Source organism: Pistacia vera, unplaced genomic scaffold (genome assembly GCF_008641045.1).
Source record: "Pistacia vera cultivar Batoury unplaced genomic scaffold, PisVer_v2 Contig365, whole genome shotgun sequence".
In the NCBI taxonomy this organism is placed as follows: Eukaryota; Viridiplantae; Streptophyta; class Magnoliopsida; order Sapindales; family Anacardiaceae; genus Pistacia; species Pistacia vera.
This window is the reverse complement of record NW_022196185.1, coordinates 365,342-393,102: the sequence shown is the minus strand read 5'-3', so window position 1 is coordinate 393,102 and position 27,761 is coordinate 365,342. Positions and strand designations below refer to the sequence as shown.

The following is a 27,761-nucleotide window of genomic DNA, read 5'->3' as shown; positions in this document are numbered from 1 at the left end:
TATCCTTTCAGGGATCTTAATGTTCTTCATCTTTTCTGCTAGCATTTCGTATGTTTCCTTATCGTTTAATGGGAGATGTTGATGGACTACCACAATGGATAGCAAAGCCCATAAAATAAGAATTATAAACTGAGTCAAACGCGAGACAAGATGAGAGACCAATAAAGTTGAAGCAATAGATCCCGAAATGATAGCAATTATCCCAAAGAGTTGAGAGTATGTGGGGTGAGGAATAGTAAGTTTGGTGCAAGCTGTGAAAGAGAGATAGTAAATGAGTGTAGCAACTATAAAAAGAAAAGAGTACAAATTTGCAGGATGAATTTCCGATTGAGGAAGAGGATTCAATTTTAAAAAAGCCAAAAGCACCGGAATGTAGAAACTAAAGGCCTCATTGAATTGCGCCAAGAAAATGAAGTTCTGCTCCCTGCAAATGCAAAGTCATAGTTATATGAATTTAAAAATAAATATGAAAATAGTGAAAAAGAAAAGTGAAAAGAGAGAGACTGAAACCTTTGGATGGAGGCAGGATTTTGAGTTCCAACAGGAGGACGATGGAGGATTAGGTGGGAGTCTGGCATCTTCTCTCGTTCAGCCGATTCAAGTGACTGCATAAACAAGTGAGTGCACGAGGTTTCGCAATTACTGTTCTATTGCTTATGATTTTTGGACGAACAACTGTCCCTATTTATAGAAGTAAGTGGCGGAATTATCCACCGAGAAGATTACATCCAATTTTTTTATTAATATTGATTACCTATCTGTTATCCTTGTAAATTCATTGACTATTTGATCTCTCTGTCATACTATTTCATTGACTATTTTATTAAAATATCAATAGTTGAATATATAAGAATGGCGGCCAGGAGGAGGGAAGGGGGTCAAGGATCCTCCTTTTAAGTTTTAGAATTTTTTAACCAATTTTACGAATTTGCCCTTAAATGAAAAATATATTACGCAAAGTTATAGTCCCTCAATGATGTCAAACCCTCATTTTTTTTTCATGTAAAATACGTATTGTCTAACATTTCTCCCGCCGTGTTTCCCTCTAGTGAATTCTTTATACTTTTGCCTCATCCACTTGGTCCACGTAAACATCAAATTACCCTGGGAATGTATTGTGATTCTAGAAAAACTGATGATGTAATACTTAAATACTATTTATGTTCAGTGATAGATTCATGAATTTCACTATATGAGAGTAAAATATAAACAAAAAAAAAAAAAAAAAACTTAAAACCAATTATAATTAAACTTTTTTTTCATTACGATGAGCTTCTATAAAAAGTTATAAAATACAAATAAATATCTTCAAAAAACATAATTTTTGTAAAAATAAAACAGTTTTTCTATAATTGTCCTCGACGAGTTTTCATATTCTAAAAACGTTGGATAATCATCTTATTATCAATTATATCAAATACATCTTTCTCAATATAGGTGATCAAGCAATCATTCATCTATTGATCTCCCATTCGATTGCATAATTGACTTTTCACAAGATTTATTGCAGAAAAAGCTCTTTCAACAGTCACAGTCACAACTGGTAAAACCAATGCAACTTTCACAAGCTTACACCAACATATGCAAAATGTATTTTTTAAACCGAACTAAATTCTTAATCAAATCACCAATTCCTTGTAACTTAGCAAATTCATTACAAGAACGTATGTCAATAACATAAATCTCAGCCTAGTTCTCAATTACCATCAACTCAAGTGCAAAAAAATCAAATGGATAAAATTGACCAAACCCATTCTTCCCTCTCTTCTCTTTTTCCTTTTCCTTTGCTCCTTCTTCCTTTCTTCTTTATGAGTTTTTTTTCTCTTCTTCTTCATTTTTGGCGAACAACCCAGTTTATAGCTTCTTTGAATTATAAAACTGCCCCAAGATTCTCTTATTCTCACCATGACCTCGCCACATTAGCTTTCTGATATAAAAATGCCTAGATTTCTCCCCTCAGTTAAATGCAAACTCAACAACTCTTATTCCTTTTATTTTCACTCCTAATAAAACTTTTAAAAACTAACATATCTTCTTGCATAAAAATAAAAATCACAAAAAATATGAAAATATATATTAGGATTAAAAATAGGGTTTTACAAAAATAAAATCCAAACTTACCATGGGGACTATTCGGTTCCCAAAATCTCATAATTTTATAAGTGTAAAATTTAAATAAATATAAAACCTAAACTTTTTGTAAAGTTAAGTCTAGTGATTAATTGGATCCACCACTGTTTATGTTAGTGTGATGTAAGCTGGAATATAATATTTATTTTATTTATAGTAAACTCTTCATACCTTTGCATCATGATTAATTTAAGTGTTTAATAAAATATGAATGTCCATTGATATAATCTATTTCTGCAACTCTCTGTTGCTTAGAGCATGCTTGCTAACATTGAAAGAATTTTGTAGTTGAATATTAATATATTATCATGTGTTTGTTGTACTAGATCTAATAGAAGATCATCTTCAGTGTTTCGTAAAAGAATTTTTAATATAATAAAAAATTTATTATAAGGTATTATAGGACGTATGAACTCCAATGCTGGTGGGTGATAAATTCTAATATTTTATTTTCTGAACATTGAATTAATTGAGTTATACGTAAATTGATCCAGATGCTTGCGATCATTAAAAAAAAAAAGCCTATACTCATATATGATTCTATAACTAGTTTATTTATACATAAATAGAGATTCATAATTCCCTATAGCTTAGTTTCTTCTTTCTATCAAATTGCCATAGGTTTTTGTACCAGTATGAAAAGATTATGGAGAAAGTTAGCTCAAAGAATGGTAGTGATGGGGCAACTATTTGCCTATCAAATTCTACAAAGGAAGCCGCTATCAAAATAGATGTATCTGGTGTTGAGCCTTTTTAATTTTTTTTTAATAAACATCTTCATCTTCATCCTATAGGATTTCTTATAATTCTCCTGCTGATCAAGTAGTGGTAGAAGATATACCCAAAACTATTTACTATTACACATTTAAAGACAGATATTGGCATTTGATGTGAGTCTCAGTAAATACAAGGGGAAGGTTCTAACTATAGTGAATGTCACTTCAACTAGTTCACAAGTAGTTAAAGTCACAAATAGGATTGCTGATTCGGTCGAATTTCACTAAGTTTCTGGTCGATAGAAAAGGGGATGTTATGAGCAGGTATGATCCTAACTGCATCACCTTTGATTATGGAGAACGATATAAAGAAGCTGTTGGGGTAAAAGATGTTGTCGCGTATTAACAAACGATATATATATGAGCCTGTGATGCACCATCATACGAAATCAAGATACTGGGGTTGGACTTGAGTTATCAAGATATCGGGATTGGACTTATCAATCAATTCATAACCTATGAGACAAAGTCACGAAGAGAATGGTCTGTCTGTTTTATTTAATTATTTAGTAAGCCAGTGATTTCTTATTGGATCAAATAGCAACAAACATTTCATCTGACATGCGTATTTTTTATTTTCTAATAGATTTAGATCTTTTGCTTCCATTAATGGAAATTTTTTGATGTAGTTAATAAGAGTGGTTCGTAAAGGAATTAAGTTATACTCTTTTATTTATTTATTTTTATATCTTATAGCAGACAGAATTCCTTTGATATAATTGGGGATCTTCCGATAGATTTTGATTCTATCTATCCTATAACCATATCAAGATAGCTAATACCAGCTCAGTCCTTAGATTTATTTGTGACCCTTAGGAGCTGTATGAGGTGAAAATCTCATGTACGATAGCCTCTGCTCAGCCGATCATTCTGCTGGCATCTTGCATTCACGCTTCCGTTTGACTGCTGCTTGAGGATGTAGTTGGAGATACATTAGTCTTAGTGGGTCGTTGGCTCCACCTGTTATCTCTTTCTACGACATCTTGTTGTCGTCGTCATAGTTCATATGTCACTTATTCATCTCAGCCTTGCCCCTCTGAACGATCAGAATAAGGTAAAGCTTGAAGATAAGTTTTGTACTCTATTAATTTCTCAGTCCCTTTAGTCGGGTGGGAATTCTTGTTTAAGCTGGTCATTCCATCCATAGATAATTTTTTATCTAAGATTTCTTAGCAATCCATATTGGTCAATGTGACTAAAGAGTAATCATATAAGTAGATATCAGGATACAAGACATTTTCAGTAATAATGATAGACTGAATGCAATCCCAATTTTGATTCATCCAATAATGTATTTTGGGCAGCAAGAAGATCGAATGTTTGGTAATTAATTTTTTCATGCACTTTCAAGGCACTCATTTGAAGGGTCACAATTAATTAAACTTAATTCGAGGAATTAGTAATGCTGCCTCGTGGGCTTCTTCATAACACTGCGACTTTAAATGAGATAGCATTATCTATATCAAGCCTTATAAATAGCTTTATCTATACCAACTTTTCAATTCTCAAGCAAGTTGTGAAGAAACGAAGGAGAAGAGATGGGAAAAAAGAGTTGTTGTGGAAGAAGCTATGTGCCCAAATTCTCTAGTGCTTTGACACCAAAGATGCTAATAGCTTCACCAACAAAGAAGCAAGCACCTATGTCAACAGCTTTAAAACCAAATAAGCAAACACCATTGACAACTATTTCAAAAGCTTGCAAACCAAAGAACCAATTCTCTGTGTCAAACATTTCAAAGGTTGCAACTCCTAAGATGGGAAAATCACCAGCCAAAACGATTCGTGTGCTGCTAGGCGTTGAGATTAAGCAATAAGGTTGTTTGTAAGAACATGTGTAAGATATAGTGTTTGTTTTATGTTACGGAAAGGTCATTTTAAGTTAATTATTTTTACCTTATAATTTGGTTTTGTTTGTTTATGTCCCCTCAACCTCAGTATCTGATGAAGTTGACATTGCTATGCGTTAATAATAAATCTCTATTGATTTTATCTATTTCTGCAGCTCTCTCTTGCTTACAGCATGCTTGATAACATTGAAAGAGGTCTTCTTACAGCAAATTAAAGACCATGCATGAAGAGATATTACTTTTGATCAGAACTCTTTAATCCCAAACCAGTAGCTGAGAATTGAAAAGGCCTCTGTACTTTGTAGCATGCGTAGTTTCCAATATGCTAATATGATAAGAATGTTCATCTTCAACTGTTAATACATAGAATGGTAGTGTGATTTAATTAAACACCAAGAAATTAAGTTGATGTTCCTAGTGAGTTGATTAATTAGGACCATTTTTTGAATATATCGTTATCCATGTTACTGAAATCCAACCAAAAAAGACCCTTTTGTAAACATTTGCTCTAGAGCCCCAGCAGTCAAGAGTTAAGGTCATCAAGAGTCCATCTTAGAAGTGGGATACAAAGAAGCCAAAAAATGTGTCAATTTTTCAAGAGCTGTGCCAATGTTATCAGGAGCTGCAACAACAGTAGTGAAATCAAATGTGCCAACTTCTTCAAGTTCTGCTTTGACACCAACAAGCCATAAGAACATATATATATGAAGCGCAAGGTGTCATGAGGATTAGTTTGTGACCATATGAACTATTAGTTATGAATCTATGCTCGTTTTCACCATAGAAGGCCAATATAAAGGAGAGCTAAATGACACAACAGTACTCTAAAAAAATGCTGCACTAATTTAAGGTCATGAGCGCAAATGCGATCTTTTTCTCCCAAATCCTCTGTAGTTATTAAAAGCAGCCCTCCTTGTACAGATTGAATAATATTATGAACTTTGACCCAAAAATTACATGAGCAGGAGGATGAATGATGGAAAACAGATTGGTGTAACCAATGGAAAAAGCATGACCAGAAACAAACACCATTAACATGTTGTACACAATATTTCCAGTATAAATATTTGGTTGTATTGAGCTTGATGATTGCTCAACCAGCATAGTTAGTGTACATACTAAGTTCTCAATCAACTTAGACCATACTATGTACAATTAAGATTTTGAAGGCAACTAAATTCGTGCAAGTCAACTGAATTCAATTAAATTATGCATTTATTCACATTACTAAATAAATTAGTTTAATATAATAACACATTATTCCATTAAAAATATCTTCATTGAAATTACTCTTACAATATTTATTGTGTTATAATCAACTAGTTGAAGCCCCACGAGTTGCTTAAGAAAATTGTTTTAACATTATGTTTGTTTGAATAATTGGATGTTTCAATTGGTTGAGACATACTATAATTGTATAGACATTATATAGGTTGAAAATGATATACTGAATTTTCTAATCATAGTAATTAGAAATTACATAATATACTAGCATAATTTGAAAATTATACAATATAAATAGTACCTAAGACTTGACTAAAATAATAAATTAGAAAATATTTGTGAACTTAATGATCCATTAGTAATTAGCAATAACATTTAGACACTTGCAATAATTATAAAATCATATGTGGCTTTCAAATAACAAGTGTTTTAGGATTATACTGTATAAATATATAGATTCAATTTAAATTAAAAAAGAAAAATTATATAATTAATTTGTGAATATTATATAATAACTAAAATTAAACCGTTGGTAGTATAAGCGTTTCGTTCCCTCCATTGTCTTCCTTGCAAAAGGAGTGTAATCCTGCATTTAAAAACAACAATGAACAGATCTTCCACTGAAATCGAGCGCAAGATCCTGCGCCTTCTTCATGGTCACAAAACCCGAACCCAACTCACTCAAATCCACGCTCATTTCTCCGCCACGGCCTTCACCATTCCAACCAAATCCTATCTCATTTCGTTTCCGTGTGCGGTACCCTCAACAAGATGAATTACGCAGTTTTAATCTTTAAACAAAGCCAAAACCCCAACATATCCTCTTCAATTCCATGATCAAAGCCTATTCACGTAACGGGCCTTTTGAAGAGTCTCTGAACTTGTTTTCTGTGATGAAAAGTCGTGGCATTTGGCCTGATGAGTACACATTTTCGCCATTGCTTAAGGCGTGTGTGAGTGTTTCTGATGTTAGAGTTGGCCAATGTGTTCATGGAGAGGTTATCAGAAGCGGGTTTGAGTGTTTTGGATCAGTCAGGATTGGGATAGTCGGGTTGTATACAAAGTTTGATGAGATGGGGAATGCTATGAAGGTGTTTGATGAAATGGGTCAAAGAGATGTGATCGTTTGGAATTTGATGATTCGTGGGTTTTGTAAAAGAGGAGATGTCGAGACGGGGTTGCATCTTTTCAGGGAGATGAGTGAGAGAAGTGTTGTTTCGTGGAATTCAATGATTTCTTGCTTATCACAGAGTGGGAGGGATAGTGAAGCTTTGAGATTATTCCATGAAATGCGCGATCAGGGATTTGAGTTAGATGAGGCAACAATTGTTAGTGTATTGCCTGTTTGTGCTCGTTTGGGAGTGTTGATGTTGGGGAGTGGATTCATTCTTATGCTAAATCAAGTGGTCTTTATCGGAATATTGTTTCAGTTGGAAATGCCATAGTTGATTTTTATTGCAAGTGTGGAATTTTGGAGACTGCTAGAAAGATTTTTAGTGAAATGCCTAAAAAAAATGTGATTTCTTGGAATGCCATGATTTCAGGCCTGGCTTTCAATGGAAGGGGTGAGCTCGGGGTTGAATTGTTTGAGCAAAAGATGTGACTCCGAATGCTGCTACTTTTGTGGGTGTTCTAACATGTTGTGCTCATGCTGGGATGGTGGAAAAAGGGTGGGAGTTGTTTGCTTCAATGACTGAAAGGCACCATGTAGAGCCAAATCTCGAGCATTAAGGATGCATGGTTGATGTCCTTGGATGTAGTGGATGTGTTAGAGAAGCTTATGACCTGATTACAAGCATGAGTATTAGGCCAAATGCTACTTTATGGGGTACACTGCTAAGTGCTTGCCGAACTCATGGCGATGTAGAACTTGCAGAACATGCTGTTAAAGAGCTTATGAAACTTGAACCATGGAATTCTGGTAATTATGTTTTATTATCGAATATTTATGCAGAAGAGGGGAAGTGGGATGGTGTTGAGAAGGTAAGAGTGTTGATGAGAGAAAAGAGTATTCGAAAATCACCAGGCGAGAGTATTATCAGATAATTCCACAATACTGGTTCAGCTATACAGTGTTCGCTCTATATCTTGTGGATCTTTCATTCATGAAGAATAGTGATGAGTTGCTGCGAAAGCTGAGCAAGCTGACTTCTATTGGTAATGTGTCTTCATTTCTGTCCTTACATTGCAATGCGAATGATGATAATGTGGGAGATATGATGGTAAATGGAAATAAATTCAATAATGGGATGAGAGATCTTTACACAACTCAGCTTTTTACGGAACGATGGATCTTATTTCCTAGTTTTACTGCTAGTTTTATCTCCACTTGTATGTTGACTTGCAAGAATTTTTATGGTATGGAGAGCTAGGAATCTCAGAATCTCAAATATTGTTAACAAGAATGTATTTCCTCTAGCCATGAGGATACATACAAGTTATATTGAGGAGGCCTAATTGCAGAAGGACGAAGTAAACATGATTAATGAAAGTATGGTGGGGAAAGCAAACATGCTTACAATTTAAATGAGGCAGAATGTTCATCTTCAGCAATAATTGAATGGTATTTCTAAGGCTTCAACTATTAAAAGTGCATATTACAAGTTTTACGTTTTTGGTTTACAAGTGTCAAGTTACGAGTTTACAAGTTTCACATTGATGTATAGATACAATGACAAAACCCTTTTGCAAATTATGATAAGTTAGCTTAAATGTAGAAAGGATGAATAATCGAATTTGGGTGTTCTTTTGATATAGACTTTCCTGAAATTTGAAGGATCGTCAATTTTACTCATGAATGGTGAAGATATATTTAAACTGTAATATTGATTTTTTTTTTTTTTTTTTTTTTTTTATCCATTACGTCGATATGATGATTGGAATAAAAAGCGTGGAATATGTATATAAAACCCACATCTACGATAAAATTATATTCCGCTGTCAAAATATATCCTCATTTGGTTAATGACATTAATTAACCGAGTAAGATATGGCCGGCAAATGTAACGTTAGTCGGTTAGTGTGATTCTAAGTCAAAATTATCTTTTATTTATTTATAATTTATTGGGCCTGGATTTAAAGTTATTAAAAAAAAAAAAAAAAAAAAAAAAAACCTCAATTCACAAAAGCTGCGACATTCACCTGAAAATACACTTAGTCACTTATTATAATTTATCTTAAACACTTTCCCCTTTATAATGGGGTGAATACAACAGATATAGAATACAAATTTTCTATTCATTAATTAATATATCACCCAACTCTTGGAAGCCCCAGCTGGTTTTTACTCCATAAGCTGCTTATCTTTTCCGGGATATTAATGTTCTTCATCTTTTGTCCAAGCTTTACGTAAGCTTCATTAAACATGTTCTTCATCTTCTGTCCAAGCATTTCGTAAGTTTCCTTATTGTTTAATGGGACATGTTGATGGACTGCCAAAATGGACAGCAAAACCCATAAAAGGAGAAGTATAAACTCAATCAAAAGCGAGACAAGATGAGAGAGCAATAAGATTGAAGCAAGAGATCCTGATATAAAAGCAATGACGCCAAAGAGTATAGAGTTTGTTGGGTGAGAAACATTAAGCTTGGTGTAAACAGTAAAAAAGAGATAGTAAATGTGTGTGGTCACTATAAAAGAAAAAGAGTACAAATTTGCAGGATGAATTTCCGATCGAGGAGGAGGATTCAATTGTAAAAATTCCAAAAACACCGGAATGCAGAAACTAAAGGCCGTGCTGAATTGCGCCAAGGAAATGAAGTTTTGCTCACTGCAAATGCAAAACCATGCAAATTCTCATTATATTTATATGAATTTAAAATGAATATCAATCTAACCAAAAAGAAAAATCGAAAGAGAGAGACTAAAACCTTTGGATGGGGGCAGGGATTTGATGGTCAAGAGGACGATGGAGGGTTTGGTGGGAGCCCGACATCTTACCTTAATGCTATTTCTATCTAACCAGCCAATTCCAGTGACTGCATTAAGAACGCAATATTCCTATTTATATCGCAAGAGTTGAGTTATCAATGGCGAGTAGATCCAACGTGGCAAAAACTACGAAAATGAATCTAACTAAAAAGAAAAGTCGAAAGAGAGACTAAAAGCCTTTGGATGGATGTGGCATTTACTTTCAACAAACTATGGAGCGTTGGATGGATGTGGCATTTACTTTCAACAGACTAGGGGACTTTGGATGGATGTGGCATTTACTTTCAATAGACTAGGGGACTTTCGATGGATGTGGCATTTACTTTCAACAGTTATTTGTACTAAATGTCTTTTTTGTAGTCGTACTTTATGTGTTTGTGGTCCAGTCAAATCAACGACAAGGGCAACCAATATACCGTCAACATATGAATTATAGCGTCTAATATTATATTATATTATTAAAAATATTATATTAATAAAAAAATTTTATGAAAATGATTAAGAATGTTATATTAAATATATTTTATTAGATTGAAATAAATTAATATGTTTATTAGGGAGGAATAAAAAAAATTCCAAGAGAAACCTTTTACTAAATTACCTTTCTTTTTTAATATTATTATTATTATTATTTGGATTATTTTTTAACCCTTACATTTAAGAATTTAGCTAAAACACCTCAGTCACAATAAAAGTTTAAAATTTAACAAAATATCCACAGTCACCTAAGACCACAGCTGGCCATCGACCCTCACCTTCCCCCGTTGTCGGTCATCCTCTCCATCTCCTCCACGCCACCGTGATGCTTCGTTTCCCCACCGCCAATGACGATTCGGCTTCCAACGACGTTTCCTCCATTTTCCAACGCCATTTGGCCTTCCCCAATGTAGATCAACCATCATAGCTTCATCTCCACCTTCACTCGAGCTCTCCCATGTTGATTTCGTCAAAGTTTGGTCGTGACTGTTCATATTCCGTCGACAACCGTTCAATTTCTTGATCAGATTTGCTCACTTTCCAAAGATGTTTAGGCTCCCTAGCTACCTATTTGGACTCCTCAGCACCTGATCTACCTCCCCTCATGTTTGATCATCATTTCGCCACTAGCAGTCAGCAGCGAGCAATGGTGGTGGGTGGCTAGGGTATTGATTTGGGGTGTAATTTGGTGGAAATACAAGGGTAATAATGTCTTAAAAATCTTGTGTATGAAGATAAAAATAGTCCATGAATATTCTTGTAAATTGTTTATAGAACAAGGGCATTACTATCCAAAATTTTTATTAATTAGGGGTAAATTGTAAGATTACCAAGTAATCTTAAAATACCTAAAAAATGGGTGGTATTTAGATTACTACTTATATAAGTTATATTGATTACTATTGGTGTTAGAAGATTACTAATATATTTTATTACTTGACAATCAAATATAGTAATGTGAGTATTATAAGATGACATTACTAGAGTAATCAGGATTATCCCAACCAAACACACCCTAACATCGAACAAAACACATCTTCAATATCAAAATTTAAGGGTTCAATTTAAAAAAATAATAATAATAATTAAATGATTTCATACTATCTCCATTGTTGTATAGTGCTCTCGGTATTATATTTTATGAGAGAAAAACTTTATTTTCAATTAACTAGCATGAATCTTATATTTTAAAATACTAAGAATTATTTCTATTAAATTAAATAAATATTTACATAATTTATTAATTGGATTAATATTTCTGTTTAAAAATTAGAATACCATTTATTTTGATATTATTTAAAATATTAATTAAATAATAATATAATATAAATTATAAATTATTATAGTAAAACCTCTCTATAGTGATACTCTATATAGGAATAAACTCTACATAGTTATAAAAAATTTAATTCCCAATTTGGGATAATTATAAATAAGAATAAACTCTACATTATAATAAGTTATAATTTTTCTAATTCTCGTCTTAAGAAAAGTTGTCTCTACATAGTAATAATTATCTGTATATTGTAGAAAAAATATATTATGTTACATTAAAGGTTTAAGATGAAATAAAATATTTATCTAAAGTTGTTTGAGATAATAATTTATGTTTTAGTAGTTACTACATCTTTTAACTTGCAGGTAGATTACTCGCTAGCATGAACATCTTCTTGTTAAAGCCAAATATTTCTAGTTTCTCAAATATGTTTAGAGCTTCTTGGTACACAACTTTTTGTATTTCTGTATCATCATCCTCATGATTATTTCCTTTATCTTCTTGTCTAATTGTAGTAATGATTTCTTCTTTAGTTAAAATATACCTGACTTATTGCTCATTTGGATGATTGACAAAGACATTAATATCCATTCGATTAGTGTAATAAAATTGTCGAATCTGATTACTAAATTCTACAATGACTCTTTGATTCTCCTCATCCACTTCATTTGTAACTTGCAACTCATCGACATCGGGGATCCTAATTTTGTAATGATTAAAACAATTGGCAATAATATGTGGCTTCACATCAATTTGCTACATAATTTTGTAATGATTAAAATAATTGGCAATAGTATGTGGCTTCACATCAATTTGCGATATAATTTTGTAATGATTAAAACAATTGGCAATAATATGTGGCTTCACATCAATTTGCTACATAATTTTGTAATGATTAAAACAACTAGAAATAATATGTGGCTTCACATCAATTTGCTGCATAATTTTGTAATGATTAAAACAATTGGCAATAGTTTGTGGCTTCACATCAATTTGACCATGCAGCGACTGCATTGATAATTCCATCAAGGACACTTATCTTTGCTGGTTTCAAGACATGATCTTCTATCCGTTTCAAAAGTAGGCAATTGAAGCGCTGAATTGAAATCTTTATAGTATTAAAACATCAATTGAAATCCTAATACTGTACTACTAAAACATGAATTATAAAGAAATTTTTGTTACCATACCTCTATTAAGTTATAACTTCTTCATAGTAATAAAATTAATTAATCCCACCATTATGACTATAGAGAGGTTTTACTGTATTACGGTTTCTTAATTCAAGGGGATATGTCATTATTTTAAACCTCAAGACTTAAGACTTCAAAGTAGTAGAAGACCCAAATCTCATACGTAGCTTTTGGTTTGGGAAATTTTTTATTACTGAAAAGATAAAATTACTATTGAAATAGATTACTAGCTTGAAGATTAATGCAAAATATTATATTAATATGTTTTGTTAAATTGGTGAGTATAAATAACTAATATGGTTGGTTGTGAGGAATAAAATATTGCTAGAGGGGTTTTTATTGAATTGTCCTTCCTTTTTAATATTATTATAATATCATTATTACTATTTAGAGTGTTACTTTTAACCCCCTACTTTGAGAATTTAGTAAAACACTCCAACAGCAAAAGTTTAAAATTTAATAAAATAGTCCTAACCACCCAAGACAACTATCGGTTGCTAGCTGCCACCACCACCGACCTCCGTCGATAGTCACTAGAACGGCACACGACTAGTTGGATCTGGCCGACAATGCGTCAATTTCGTCATTTTTGGCCAAATCGAAGGCTGAAAATGACCAAATCCATTTTGGCCATTAACAACTAGATCTGTGGCCATTAACAGCAGTGGATCTAGTGATTAACGGCCATATCCACGACCATCTAGTCATTTCCAGCCTTTGATTTGGCTAGAAACGACCAGATCGATGCATGATCAGCCAGATCGAAGGCCGGAAATGACCAGATCCATTTGGCCATTAACGGCTAGATCTGTGGCCATTAATAGCAGTGGATCTAGCAATTAACGGCCATATTCACGACCATCTACTCATTTTCAACCTTCAATATGGCTAAAAATGACTAGATCGATGCATGGTCGGCTAGATCCGACTTATTGTGCGTCGTTTCTATGACTGCTAATGGTAGTCGACGGTGGTGGCCAATAATCGACAATCATCTTGGGTGGCTGGGGGTATTTTGGGTATCATTCATGTAAATAGTAAGGGTATTTCTATCTAAAAAATTTATATATGAAGTTACAAAAGTAATTTCTCACATTTGGGTTAATTGTTATATAGTAGACATATGAGGACATTTGTGTCCAAAATGTTTATTAATTAAGGGCATTTAGAGTTTTGATGAGAGAAAAGAGAATCAAAAAATCACTAGGCGAGAGTGCTATCATATGATTACAAAATACTGGTTCAACTATACAGTGTTCCCTCTATAATGAGAATTTCAATTTCCCTACTAGATGGAATGTATATCCTGTGGATCTTTCATTCGTGAAGAATAGCGATGAGTTGCTGCAAAAGCCAAGCAAGCTGACTTCTCTTGGTAATGTGTCTTATCAATTTTGCTCTTACATTGCAATGCGAATGATGATAATGTGGGAGATATGAAGGTAAATGGAAATAAATTTGACAATGAGATGAGAGAACTTAGAGAACTCAGCTTTTTATGGAACGATGGATCTTATTTTCCTAGTTTTACTGCTAGTTTTATCTCTACCAGTAGCTGTATGTTCACTTGCAAGAATTTTTATGGTATGGAGAGTTAGGAATCTCAGAATCTCAAATATTGTTATGGTAAACAAGAATGTATTTCCTCTAGCCATGAGGATACATACAAGATATATTGAGGAGGCCTAATTGCAGAAGGACGAAGTGAACATGATTAGTGAAAGTATGGTGGGGAAAGCAGACATGTTTACAATTTAAATTAGGCAGATTCATCTTCAGTAATAATTTAATTAAAAGGCTATGTAGTTTGTAAATGTTAACTAAATAGCCTTATTTTTTATTAAGCTTAATTATATATGATTAGGGGTTAATTAGGATTAATGAATAATTGTGTAATCTTTTAAAAATTACAATATGTCCCCAAAGAGTCGAAAATCTTGCAAACAAACCCAAAAAGCTCCTTCTTCTTCCTCCTACCGCGTTAATGCATTCCTCTGCCATTAACATGTTCTCCAACACAGATTCTCCTCCTCCTCCTGAAATTTCGTCCAGGTATGTGTATCGCTCTCTCGATTTTATATTTCGATTTACAAAGATCTGGGTTATGGTTTTGATTTAGCATGGATTAGGTTTGGGTTATGATTTTGATTTAGTTGTTTAGGTTGTTGGGCTGTGTTCGATGTAATAGAAGTTAAAAGGAGTGAAATCTGTTGAAAATTTGTTCTGGGTATGATGGATTGATTGTAGGTGGAGTTGACTAAAAATGTGTTCTAGGTATGATGGATCGCTTAAGCGATCTAGTAGGTCTGGTAATGCAACAGATAGATCGCTTAAGCGATCAGGTATGTGACATAAGATCGCTTAAGCGATCTGCTAAAAGTCTGGTGTAGGAGCAGATTGCTTAAGCAATCAGTAAATGGCATAAGATCGCTTAAGAGATCATGGTTATTTATACTGGATCCCTTAAGCGATTGATCGCTTAAGGGATCAATCGCTTAAGGGATCCAGTATAAATAACCATGATCGCTTAAGCGATACACTAGACCATATAAGCGATTGTACATATTCTTTTTAAAATATTTGAACCCTTAGTACAATATTTAAGAATATTTTTTTTCTTGCATTACAGGTAGTTGACTATTATTACACATGGGACAAGTTGTTTTGGGTGTTGAATATTTTGGTGAGTGGGTGGAGGAAGAAAGTAGCTGGAAGTGGATTGGGAAGAGCAAAGATGTTATACCAATTGTTGTGAGCACAGAGGTTAATTTTGATAAGTTGATTGATGAAATAATTAGAAGAGGTGATTTAAGTTGCTCGCGTAGTGATAGGGGTGAGCAGTTCCGGGTACCCTACATTTTCCGGGGGAACCGGAACCGCACAGTGCAGGTTCTTCAATTCAAGGAACCGGAACCTAAAATGCAGGTTCCGGTTCCTTTCCAGGGTACCCTGTAAAAAATCAATTACCCCCCTATTAGTTTAAAAAATAACAAAAAACCTTATAAGTTTACAAATACACCCCTAACAAATTTTCATTATTCATTCATTTGTGTCCAATGTAACTCATAACCTGTAATCTCTAAGCAACACTTGAATTGTTAATCATTTAATTAAGTATTGTAATATTGTTTATAATAGAATGTTATAATTAATTAAATAATCATACCATAAATTTATAATATAATGTTATAATAATTTGATTAAGTATTGTGTAAATTAGTAAATTACTAATGTTTATAATATAATGTCATAATCAATTAAGTAATCATTTAATTATGTAATGTTATATTAATTATATGATCATACTATAATAGTATAATGTAATGTTATAATGAATTAAGTAATCATACTATAAGTCTAAATTTTTAATATTTATAATTAATTAAATTTCAAATCATTTAATTAAATACTAATGTTTATAATGGGTTATAATTGATTAAGTAATCATATACAAATATATAAGTAATGTTATAATTATTAAAATTTTAATCGTTTAATTAAGTAATGTAATAATATAGTAAATTACAATGTTTATAGTGTAATGTTATAATTCATAACTAATTAGTAATTATGTAATCATTTAACTATATAATGCTATAATTAAGTGAGTGATCATAATATAATGTAAATAATAATATTAATTTAATTGAGTAATTATTTAATTAAAATGTAATTGCAATTAATGTTTATAATAAAAGTTTATAAGGTAATGTCATAATTAATTAAATTTTCTATCATTAATTAAGTATTGTGCTAATGTTTATGCAATAAATTAGTAATTACTAATGTTTAAAACATAATATCATAACTCTATCAATTAGTAATCATTAATTATGTATATTATATTAATTATATGATCATACTATAATAGTATAATGTAATGTTATAATGAATTATTAATCATACTATAAACCTATAATTAATATTATAATTAATTAATTTCAAATCATTTGATTAATATACTAATGTTTTATTGGAATGATAATTGATTAAGTAATCATTTTATAAATATATAGGTAATGTTATAATTAATTAAATTTTTAATCGTTTATTAGTAATGTATAATAATAGTAAATTAGTAAATTACTAATGTTTAATGTAATGTTATAAATTCTAACTAATTATGTAATTATTTAATCATTTAACTATGTAATGCTATAATTAAGAAGTGATCATAATATATAATGTAATATTATAATATAATTTAATTGAGTAATTATTTAACTATAATGTAATGCTTAATTAATGTTTATAAGGTAATGTATAATTAATTAAATTTCTTATCATTTATTAAGTATTGTGCTAATGTTTTATTTAGTAAATTAGTAATTACTAGTTTAAAATATAATATCATAACTCATAATCAATTAAGTATCTTTAATTATGTAATGTTATTATTATATTATCATACTATAAAGTATTGTAATGTTATAATGAATTAAGTAATCATACTATAAATCTATAATTTAATATTATAATTAATTAAATTTCAAATCATTTTATCAATATACTAATGTTATAATGGAATGTTATAATTGATTAAGTAATTATATTATAAATATTAAGGAATGTTATAATTAATTAAATTTTTAATCGTTTAATTAAGTAATGTAATAATATGTAAATTACTAATGTTTATATGTAATGTTATATTCATAACTAATATGTAATCATTTAACTATGTACTATAATTAATTAAGTGATCAATATATAATGTAATTAATATTTATAATTTAATTGAGTAATTATTTATCTATAATGTAATGTTTAATTAATGTTATAATGAAATGTTTATAAGTATTGTTATAATTAATTAATTTTCTTATCATTTATTTAAGTATTGTGCTATATTATGTAGTAAATTAGTAATTACTAATGTTAAAACATAATATCATAACTCATAATCAATTAAATAATCATTTAATTATGTAATGTTTATTAATCAATGATCATACTATAATAGTATAATGTAACATAATGAATTAAATAATCATACTATAAATCTATAATTTAATATTATAATAATTAAATTTCAAATCATTGATTAATATACAATGTTTATAATGGAATTTTATAATTGATTAATAATCATATTATAATATAAAGTAATGTTATAATTAATTAAATTTTTAATGTTTAATTAATAATGTAATAATATAGTAAATTAGCAAATTACTAATGTTTATGTATGTTAAAATTCATAACTAATTATGTAATTATGTAATCATTTAACTATATAATGCATAATTAAGTAAGTGATCATAATATAAATAATATAATAAATTATAATTTAATTGAGTAATTATTAACTATAATATAATGCTATTAATGTTTATAATGAAATGTTTATAAGGTATGTTATGAATTAAATTTCTTATCATTAATTAATTATTATGCTAATGTTTATGTAGTAAATATTAATTACTAATATTATATATAATGACATAATCAATTAAGTAGTTATTTTAATTATGTAATGTTATAATAATTATATAATCATACTATAATGCAATGTTATGTGAATTAACTATTAAGTAATCATCTATAAATTTTTAATGTAACATTATAATTATTAAATTTTTAATCATTAATTAAGTTTGTACTATGTTTAAATAAAATTTTATAATTGATTAAGTAATTATACTATAAATCTATAACATAATGCTATATTAATTAAATTTCTAATTTAAGTCAATTAATTAACTATTAATTATGTTATACTTTATAAGTCAATTAATTAAGTATTAATCAATTAATGTAATGCTATAATTAATTATACTATAAATCAATTAAGTAATGTTATAAAATTATTATTAGTAATCATTTAACTATAATGTAATATTATAATTGATTAAGTATGATATTAACTAGTAATAAATTTATTAATGTTTATCCATTTATCATATATAATTATTAATTACTAATTTATTACAGATATACTTAGAACTTGATAATTGAGTAATAACTAAAATATTATTACTCAATCAAATATACATTTTTATTCAAAAATATTCTTTTAATAACATTAAAAATGTAAAACACTTTTAATTGGATCATATCAATTATTCACTTAATTGATCAAAACTTTAATATTATGTATTATAATATATAAAGCTTTTAATATGGTGTAATATATGTAATAAGTATAATTGTATTCGTATATTTTTAATTAGGTTATTCTAAAAATTTAACTTTTTCTATTTTAAATTTTTTTATATGTAAAATAATAGAAAACTCCCCCATTATTTACCTTTCACAAATATTTCATTATAGTCCAGGTTCCAAATAGTTTCAAATAGGTTCTAAAAACGGTTCCAAAAACAGGTTCCAATAGGTTCCAAAACAGGTTCCAAAACAGTTTCCAAACGGTTCCAAACAGGTTCCAAAACATTTCCAAACAGGTTCTAAACCGGGTACCCCCTACAGGTTCCAAACGGGTACCCTTTTTACAGGTTTTGGTTCCGGTTCCTATTCCTCCACATGCAAGAACCGAAACCGGAACCGCACAGTAGCGGTTCCAAAAAATTGAAACCAGAACCTACTCGCACAGTGCAGGTTCTGGTAGGTTCCGGTTCCGGTTCTACCCACTACCCGTGCTCACCCCTAGACTAGTGATTGTTGTGAAGTATATTTTAAGCAGATTTTTCTAACATTATAAGGTACCTCCTGCTATATTAAGGTCGGATGAAAGTGTGAAGTTATATATGATTGTGTGGTCGATATGGTTCGAGGCCGTTTTTAAGGGTTTCTTTGTAGAAAAACCGATAGAATTGATTCAAAGGAAGGGGATAACGAGAAAGTAGGCAGAGATTTGCCTGGTTTTAATTTGAACTATGAGGCCATTGTTTTTTAGTTGAAAAATCAAGAGTAGACGGTGAACTGTGGTGAAGAGGACACTGTAGAAGAGGTTGTGTGATGGGGGGTAGAATGAAATGTTGAGGAGTAGGACCCCGTACATTTCCCACAGATGTAAGATTCCTTTAAACGATTATGCAAAAGGCGTAGATTGTGAGGAAGAGACACCTATGGCCGTTTACGCAGTTCAGAGGGGGCAATTGAGGTAGTTGTGAATCAGCTCATGTTTTTACGAATGGATCAAGTTGCGCATAGGGTATTTATTTGACAACAAAGAGGAAGTGGTGAGGAAGCTAAAACTTGTTGCTGTAGAGGTCATTTTGAGTTCATCACCAAAAATTCAAATTCATTGGCTGTGACGGTTGCATGTCGTGACTGAAAGTGCAAGTGGCGGTGTTTATTATAAGAGGTTGGAGGAGTCCGAAAATTTATTCTTAGCACTATACCCGTGGGCACACTGTGGTTTGGGACTATTTCAGGTGACATCGACAAGCCTCCACTGATGTTATTAGACAATTTGTCAAAAATCTTTCGTTGAAGGAAGGTCCATCTCCTAAGACATTCAGAGACTTGTGCGCACAGAGTTGGGATGTGCTGTAGTTACTGGAAATGCTGGAAAGGAGACAACATGCACAAGATTTTGTGAGGGGCACGTCAGAGCACGGGGACGCGGTTATTAGAAGCATACCATTATATGCTTGAGTTGACAAACCAAGGTAGCAAGACAACTTTGAAGTGGACAAGATATGATGTTTAAATATTTTTTTGTTGCTACGGTTCTGCTATAAGGATTTTGTAAACATGAGAAAGGTATTAGCTGTTGATGGTTGCTTTCTGATGGGAAAGTATGGAGGTACATTGTTGGTGCCACTGCACAGGATAGCGAGAATCACACATATCCTGTTGCATGGTGTGTGGTGACTCTGGAATGACGAGTCGTGGACTTGGTTTTTTCAGCATACGTACGATTTCCCTGACAGTGACGAGTTGTGCATAATATCTGTAGGCACAACTCTATAAAGAAGGGATTGTCACTATTCATTGTCAAGCACATCACGGATTCTGTATGAGGCACCTTGGTGAGAACATAAAACAAAAGTTTAAGTGTGCTGGCCTCCTTCAACATTATATGGCAGCAAAAGCTTATGGGTTGACGAGTTCGAAGAGCACTTTCAGCAAATCCGAATCAATTGATAGAGTTGCTAAGTATCTTCAGCATGATGTTGGTTTTGAGCGATGAAGTAGAGCTTATTTTCCTGAGAAAGTTTGATGTCATGACTACGAACATAGCCGAGTCCATAAATTCGAAGTTGTTATAAAGAGAGTTTCCAATAGTTGCACTTTTTGTGCAATCTAAAGGACATTGTTGCGGTGGTTCCATGCGCTCGTATGAGTCAGATACTTTTACTACAACCCTTGTTCTGTCAGTTGAAAAATTATTGCGAGAACGTATGGAACTGTCAAATGCATTGTTTGCCTACCTCTTAATGCTCAAGAGTTCACTATACGTGGCTATGGCCGGATGCCCTAGTTAACCTTGTTAGAAAAACTTCAGCTGTAAAGTGCTTGACATTCAACGTTTACCTTGTCCTCATGCACTAGCAGCACTGAAACACCAACCGAAGGCAGATTTTGGTTCAAGAATTTGCATGGAACTTTGCTCCCCTCTCTATATGGCAAATCACTACATGCTAGCTTATTCAGAAACGATATATCTAGTGCCTCCAGAACAGTAGTGGGTAGTGCCGCCGAGTTGGCTAACATTATCATCCATCCGCCATTCAGAAGATAGCAAATGGGAGAAAAGAGTTAGCGTATTCCATCAGCCTTTGAGGTCCCCGAAAGTGATAAGTGCTCAATTTGCAAGCAACCTGCCACAAGAGAAGCAGTTGCCAGAGGTAATCACATGCAGATCCAGAAAATTAGGTGAAGAAGGATGAAACAGGGATTTGCCAAGGCCAACCATTGATGAGTTATTGTTTTCAATTATTGATTTTTAATTTTATTGTTACCTTGAATAAATCATTCTTTATATTTAGTATTCTTCTTACATGGTGTAAATATTTGTTGTTGATTTTAGTTTGGAATTAGGTTGTCAAATTGAGGAGAAAGATGGAATTAATATGTTGGTAATTTTAGTTTGTCAAAATTCAGGAGAAAACATGGAAAATATGTATTGCCCATGATCGCTTAAGCGTTAAGTATATCGCTTAAGCGACAAAGGGTTTCATATAGATCGCTTAAGCGATATCACTCATCGCTTAAAGTCATGCACCTTAAAACAGATTGATTTTGCCCATTACATGATCGCTTAGGCGATCTATGATCTTTTAATCGACCAAGCAAAAAGAGAGGAATCGCTTAAGCGATACACTGATCACTTAAGCGATCATGCAACTAAAACAGATTGATTTTGCCCATCATGATCGCTTAATCGACCAAGGGAAAAAGAGAGTGATCGCTTCAGCGATATGGGGTCGCTTAAGCGACATCAGCACCTTAAAACAGATTTTTTTGTGCAAATGATTTTGCACAGTTACAACTCCGTACATAAAATTATTAGTTGTTGGCAATTGTTTGATATGACGTAAACATCTACACCATAATGTTTGATTAGATGTAAAAGAATTATATGTTTAATTAAAATATAATACAGTCATGTTCCACTGAATAAATCGTACACCCTATATATGCACCGTCTTCTTCTTTATCCATATCTTAACCCTAAGCCATTTTATTCTCGAACTCTTAACATCTTTATGTTCCGAAAAGAACACAATATTTGTTCACTAAGCTTGCATGTGGTCGTGCTGTCGTAGGCACCTAGAATTAAAACCTCCCGAACCAACTACTGAACTGTAATAGGTAAGCAAGGGTCGATCCCACGAAGAGTGTCTAGCCGAATTTTTTTTGATGTGAAAAAGGTTGGGGGGTTTGTGTAAAAATAGAAACATCTCAGTAAAAACAACAATTTAATTCAATTCAATCAAAATGACGAGCTTGGTCTCTGTCACATCCACCATCAGAATCTTACAATTGATCATTGATGCAAAGATATCAATTCACACATTGAATATTCACCGTTGGAACTAATTTCCTATCTCTCCTTATTGTAATTAATCAGGAAACAAGCGATCCTAATTATCTTACCCCAACAACCCTAGACAAGCGCTCAAGATTTAATCTAGTGGCAGCCTTAAGAATTAGAGAGATCGATGAAGCTAAACAACCCAAACACAAGCGTTTGTATTTATTTAGTTGATGTTTCTTCGTAAGGTTACTAATTCCTGACGTAGCAAATTACTAACCCTAATTGTCACAAGTTGGAGGGATCAAACAATTACGGATTTGATATCAAACTTAGCAGTAGATTTCAACAATAAACACCTAGTAGGCCTCCTAGTAATAAATGCATCAATCATGAAAATATGCACAGAATCCATTCAATACTCAAACATGAATTTAACACTAAAAACAGAAAGATCTCACAGTTTATTTGATTCCGAGTTTCCGTTTCCTTCGACCAAGTTACAAAATTGTCTAGCCGCTCATGGCCATCACAAAACTCAAGAGAAAGAAAATTCCAGAGAGGAAAGAGGAAGGCGTGGTCCCCTCAAACCTAATCTGATCTCCCTTTTAAAATCCATTTAGAATTCGAATCCCACTCATCTCCTAAAAGAAATATCTCCTATCCTAAAATAACATTAATCCTAGTTTAATTCTAATTGGAACTAAAATAAAATAGAGTCCTAATAATAGGAAAGTGGTGTTTCCAGCTGTAATTTTCGTGCAGCATTTATGTATTCAAAACGTGCAATAATAGACTGACTTGCATAACAATTCAAACGCTCTAGGACGTCGATAATGCGGTGCGTCAATTCAAGCTCGATTACAACCTTTATTCAGCCAGTATCTCTAAAAACTCAAACATGAAAGTTGAGATCTCTTTCTTGCGTTCCACAGCATTTTGAATAATCTCAATCGGAGCTTGGATGAGAGAATTATGCCCAGAATACGAAGCAGTGGCGAAACGTCGCATTCCCCTAATTAATTCCGTTTTTCAATTAACACCTCCATTTGCTTCCTAAACCAAAATAAAGTAATAATGAGTACAATTAGGAAACAAATACATATAAAAGACTAAACATTAAGGGGGTTAAATATGACATTTTGCATTCCCATCACATGGTTACCTAGTTCTCTTCAACCCTATATATTTAATATAGACGTAAATATTCTACACCATATATATTTGATATAGACGTACAAGAACTATATATTTAATAAAAATATAATAAAGGTCATGGTTCACTGATCGAATCATCAAACCAAAGATGTTAAGAGTTTGAGCAATAAAATGGCTTTAGGGTTGAGATATGGATAAAGAAGAAGACGGTTAAATTTTTAGGGCATTTAATAAATATTATACTCTTTTGAAATTCTTCTCGGTCTGATTACAAGAGAAAGGAGTAAACTAAGTTTAAAATTTGAATGATTGCTTGTGCAAATGGTTTTGCAGAGTTACAGCTGTCTTTCATGTGTATATATATATATATTTTTTTTTTTTTTTCGCTATTTGGTACAATCATGACCATTATTATATTTTTATTAAACATTTAGTTCTTGTACTTCTATATCAAATATATATGGTGCAGAATGTTTACGTCTATATTAAAAATATATAGGGTTGAAGAGAACTAGGTAACCATGCAAGCTTAGTGAACAAATATTGTTCTTCTTTTCTCGGAACATAAAGATGTTAAGAGTTCGAGCAATAAAATGGCTTTAGGGTTGAGCGATATCATAAATAGCGAACATATCTTATTCTGGTGTAGAATGTTTACGTCTATATTAAACATAAGCACGATTAAGCGATATCATAAATAGTGAATATATCTTATTCTTCTTTCCTCATAACATAAAGGGTGCGTTTGGTTAAATATTCATATCCATATTTCCAAAATGTTTGTTTATTTAATTATTTAGTAAATATTAGCTTATATTTTTAATTACTTTTAGACCCCTTAAGTTTATTAATATCATACCCCCAGGAGTAATTTTAAACTTAACAAATACACCCCCACCTACCGAAATCTCACCTTCGAAAAAGGCCATATCGACGCCGGCATCCTACCAGAAAAGTGCGTTACGACACAGACTAGTCACATCGACCATGGATGTTGCCGAAAAATACCAGATCTACGGTAGATCTGCCATCGATCTGGTATTTTAAGGCCAGATGTGGCCATCATTGTGGCCTTTTCTAGACGGCCACATCTGGCCTTTTCTGGCAAAATCCAGTATGGACCTCGTGGAAAAAAGTCACATTAGTGAATTACCACCGACGGGACGTTTGTAGGCCGTTGTCACACATCTTGGCGACTCTTGGTCGCTTAAGCGATCTCTTCCGAGGCAAAATCAAATCTGCCCAGATCTATGATCGCTTAAGCGATCCCAGATGATTGCTTAAGCGATTTAGGCGATCTCTTCCGAGGCAGAATCAAATCTGCCCAGATCTATGATCGCTTAAGCGATTCTTCGCTTTTACTCTTGGTCGCTTAAGCGATTTAAGATCGCTTAAGCGATCTCTTCCGAGGCAAAATCAAATCTGCCCAGATCTATGATCGCTTAAGCGATCCCAGATCGCTTAAGCGACCAAGAGTAAAAGTGATTCATTGCTTAAGTGATCCTCTGGTATCGCTCTTGGTCGATTAAGCGATCTCTTTCGAGGCAGAATAAAATCTGCCTAGATGAAGAATATCTTAAGCGATCCTTTGTATCTTTTAAGCAATTCTTCGCTTTCAAGCTTGGTCGCTTAAGCGATTTAAGATCACTTAAGCAATCATTTGGGGAAAATTCTTGGTCGCTTAAGAGATATATGTGGTCGCTCATATATCACTTTAGCGATCATGAGAAAAAGAGAAGAATCCTACATTTCTCCTGAATTATATAATGATCTGTCTTTATAGAGGTAATTTTGAAATAACTGCGATTGTAATACATTTCGACCTCACTCATTTTCCTCCCAAATCCGAAAAGAATAAGCAGCAGAATGAAGTCATTTATATCAATCTAATCCATCACAAATCAAAATGTAAGAGGCATCAATGTAATTCAAAGTTTAAACTTAAAATTATTTATAATAGTGCCAAAACAGAATAAATCCTAAGCCACTTTGAGAAGTTTTCGATTTTGGTATAATCACTGTCTGAGATCATTGTTTGGTACCATGCCTTGCCAGCAGCCTTGATTGCAGATGCCTCCTCCTGGCCACCAGCTTTGATTACAAATGCCTTCTCGGCAGCCTACTCTGATAGCCCAAGCCAGTTTCAGAAGTTCCCTCTCCTTGTTTGCCAATAACCTGCAAAATTTTCTCTCTTCACGAACCCAAGTTATGGAATGCAAGATTGAGAAGTTCACTGAGTCCGTCTATTTCGGTAAAGCTCTGTATGAGCATGAAACCTACAGCATCAACACCACAACCCAAGTATCAACATGAACATCACATAAACTACAAAATTCAAAGTCCAAGTTCCAAACCTTTTGATTGGGTTGTGGTAACTCAAAACAGATCCATTTCCTCATGGAAGCACTCAACAGCCCAACGCTCCCGAAAGGTGGTCATTGTTTCGTCATTCAATCTATCCATTGGGATGTTGGTCATGTCGAACTGAATAAATTTCAGGGCATATGCCCCACAATCAGCTCTGCAATAGGAAGAACACATTAGCATTAGAATCAACCTATAGAACAATTGTATTATGTAAGTTAGTTTTATACAAAATTTACCTTGATTCATTTGTTGGGACAGGAACGCGCTTGAGTGGCCACTTTCCCGTCAATGCTTCATCACCGATGTGGTCAAACATCCCACTATCACGTAACAGCCGCGGGAACAACACGAATAGTGACTCCAACTCGACCTCCAACTGCCTGTCTTGACAAATTGTTGGGTTACAACAACCTCTCCTCTAAGAGTGCGACGACTGCTATCCAGTGTATTTCCTTGACCAGGATGATGCAGTAGACACTCTTAACCTTTTTGCAACTGTGGCCATGTTTGGGCCTATCCCCCATTACATACTGCATCATCATGTCATCAAACTTAAAATCATTAGGGATATAGTCCAAGTCTTCTGTGCCCGATCATTTTCGTTTGGCTCCTTTTGCTACAATTGTACCAATGGCATTTTTCAATAAATTAAGGTATGTCGATATCAGCATCTGGCCAAAGGCCACATCGACGATGGCACAATCAGGATACAGTAGATCACCATTGTTGGTTTGTCACAGTCTCATCAGTGCCAATACCTCATCGATGTGCTGCATCAAATAAAAACAACATGATAAGTATACAATAACTCACAGAGTCGTGAAGCCACCTGCCCATCGTCAAAATCTTTCCAAACCAATCCCGAGAATAATCCCCGGTCTTATACTTTACGAGGGCATCGCTTCCGGATTCATTGCAATAGGCATAGAAGGGTTTTTTTCTTTTCCTCCTCTATTGGCCTATACAAATCGACAGTGGACTCCATTTTTGCTTGCCCGCTTCCTCCCCCTTCCTCCATTTGTACATCCTCGCTTCCTTCGCCTCCCGCCTCAACCTCCTCCATTATAACTGCCCCACTTCCTCCAACAACCTCCTTAATCTCCTCAATTTTGGCTTCTTCCTCACTTTGTTTCTTTGTTTTCCTCTTAATTCCACGTGTTAATACGGTGTAAGGCGATTTCACAAACCTGCTCTTTTGGCTCTCTCTTTTTAGCCCAGGTTGCACTTCAACTGTCTTCAATACTCCACTAACTTCCTGCTGCACCCTACCAACTTCCTCCTCCACCCTAACAACTTTCTCTCCCACCTTATCCACTTTCTTTTCCACCCTTTTCAACTGCTCTTCCATCTTATCAAACCTGCCATAAACAACTGTTGTAAAACTATCAAATAAATTGTTTATGAGGTCAACCACCTCACTCCACCGACCTGGACGCCTCAACAAAGCGGTACTTGTTGTACCAGTTTGCTGAGGCATACGAACCTCTTCCTCCCTCCCTT

General features: G+C 32.9%; 1 pseudogene; it reads left to right on the top strand.

Moving 5' to 3' along the window:
* The first annotated feature begins 6,568 nt into the window (after positions 1-6,568).
* On the top strand, positions 6,569-8,023 carry LOC116140221 (annotated as a pseudogene).
* The last annotated feature ends 19,738 nt before the right edge of the window (positions 8,024-27,761 follow it).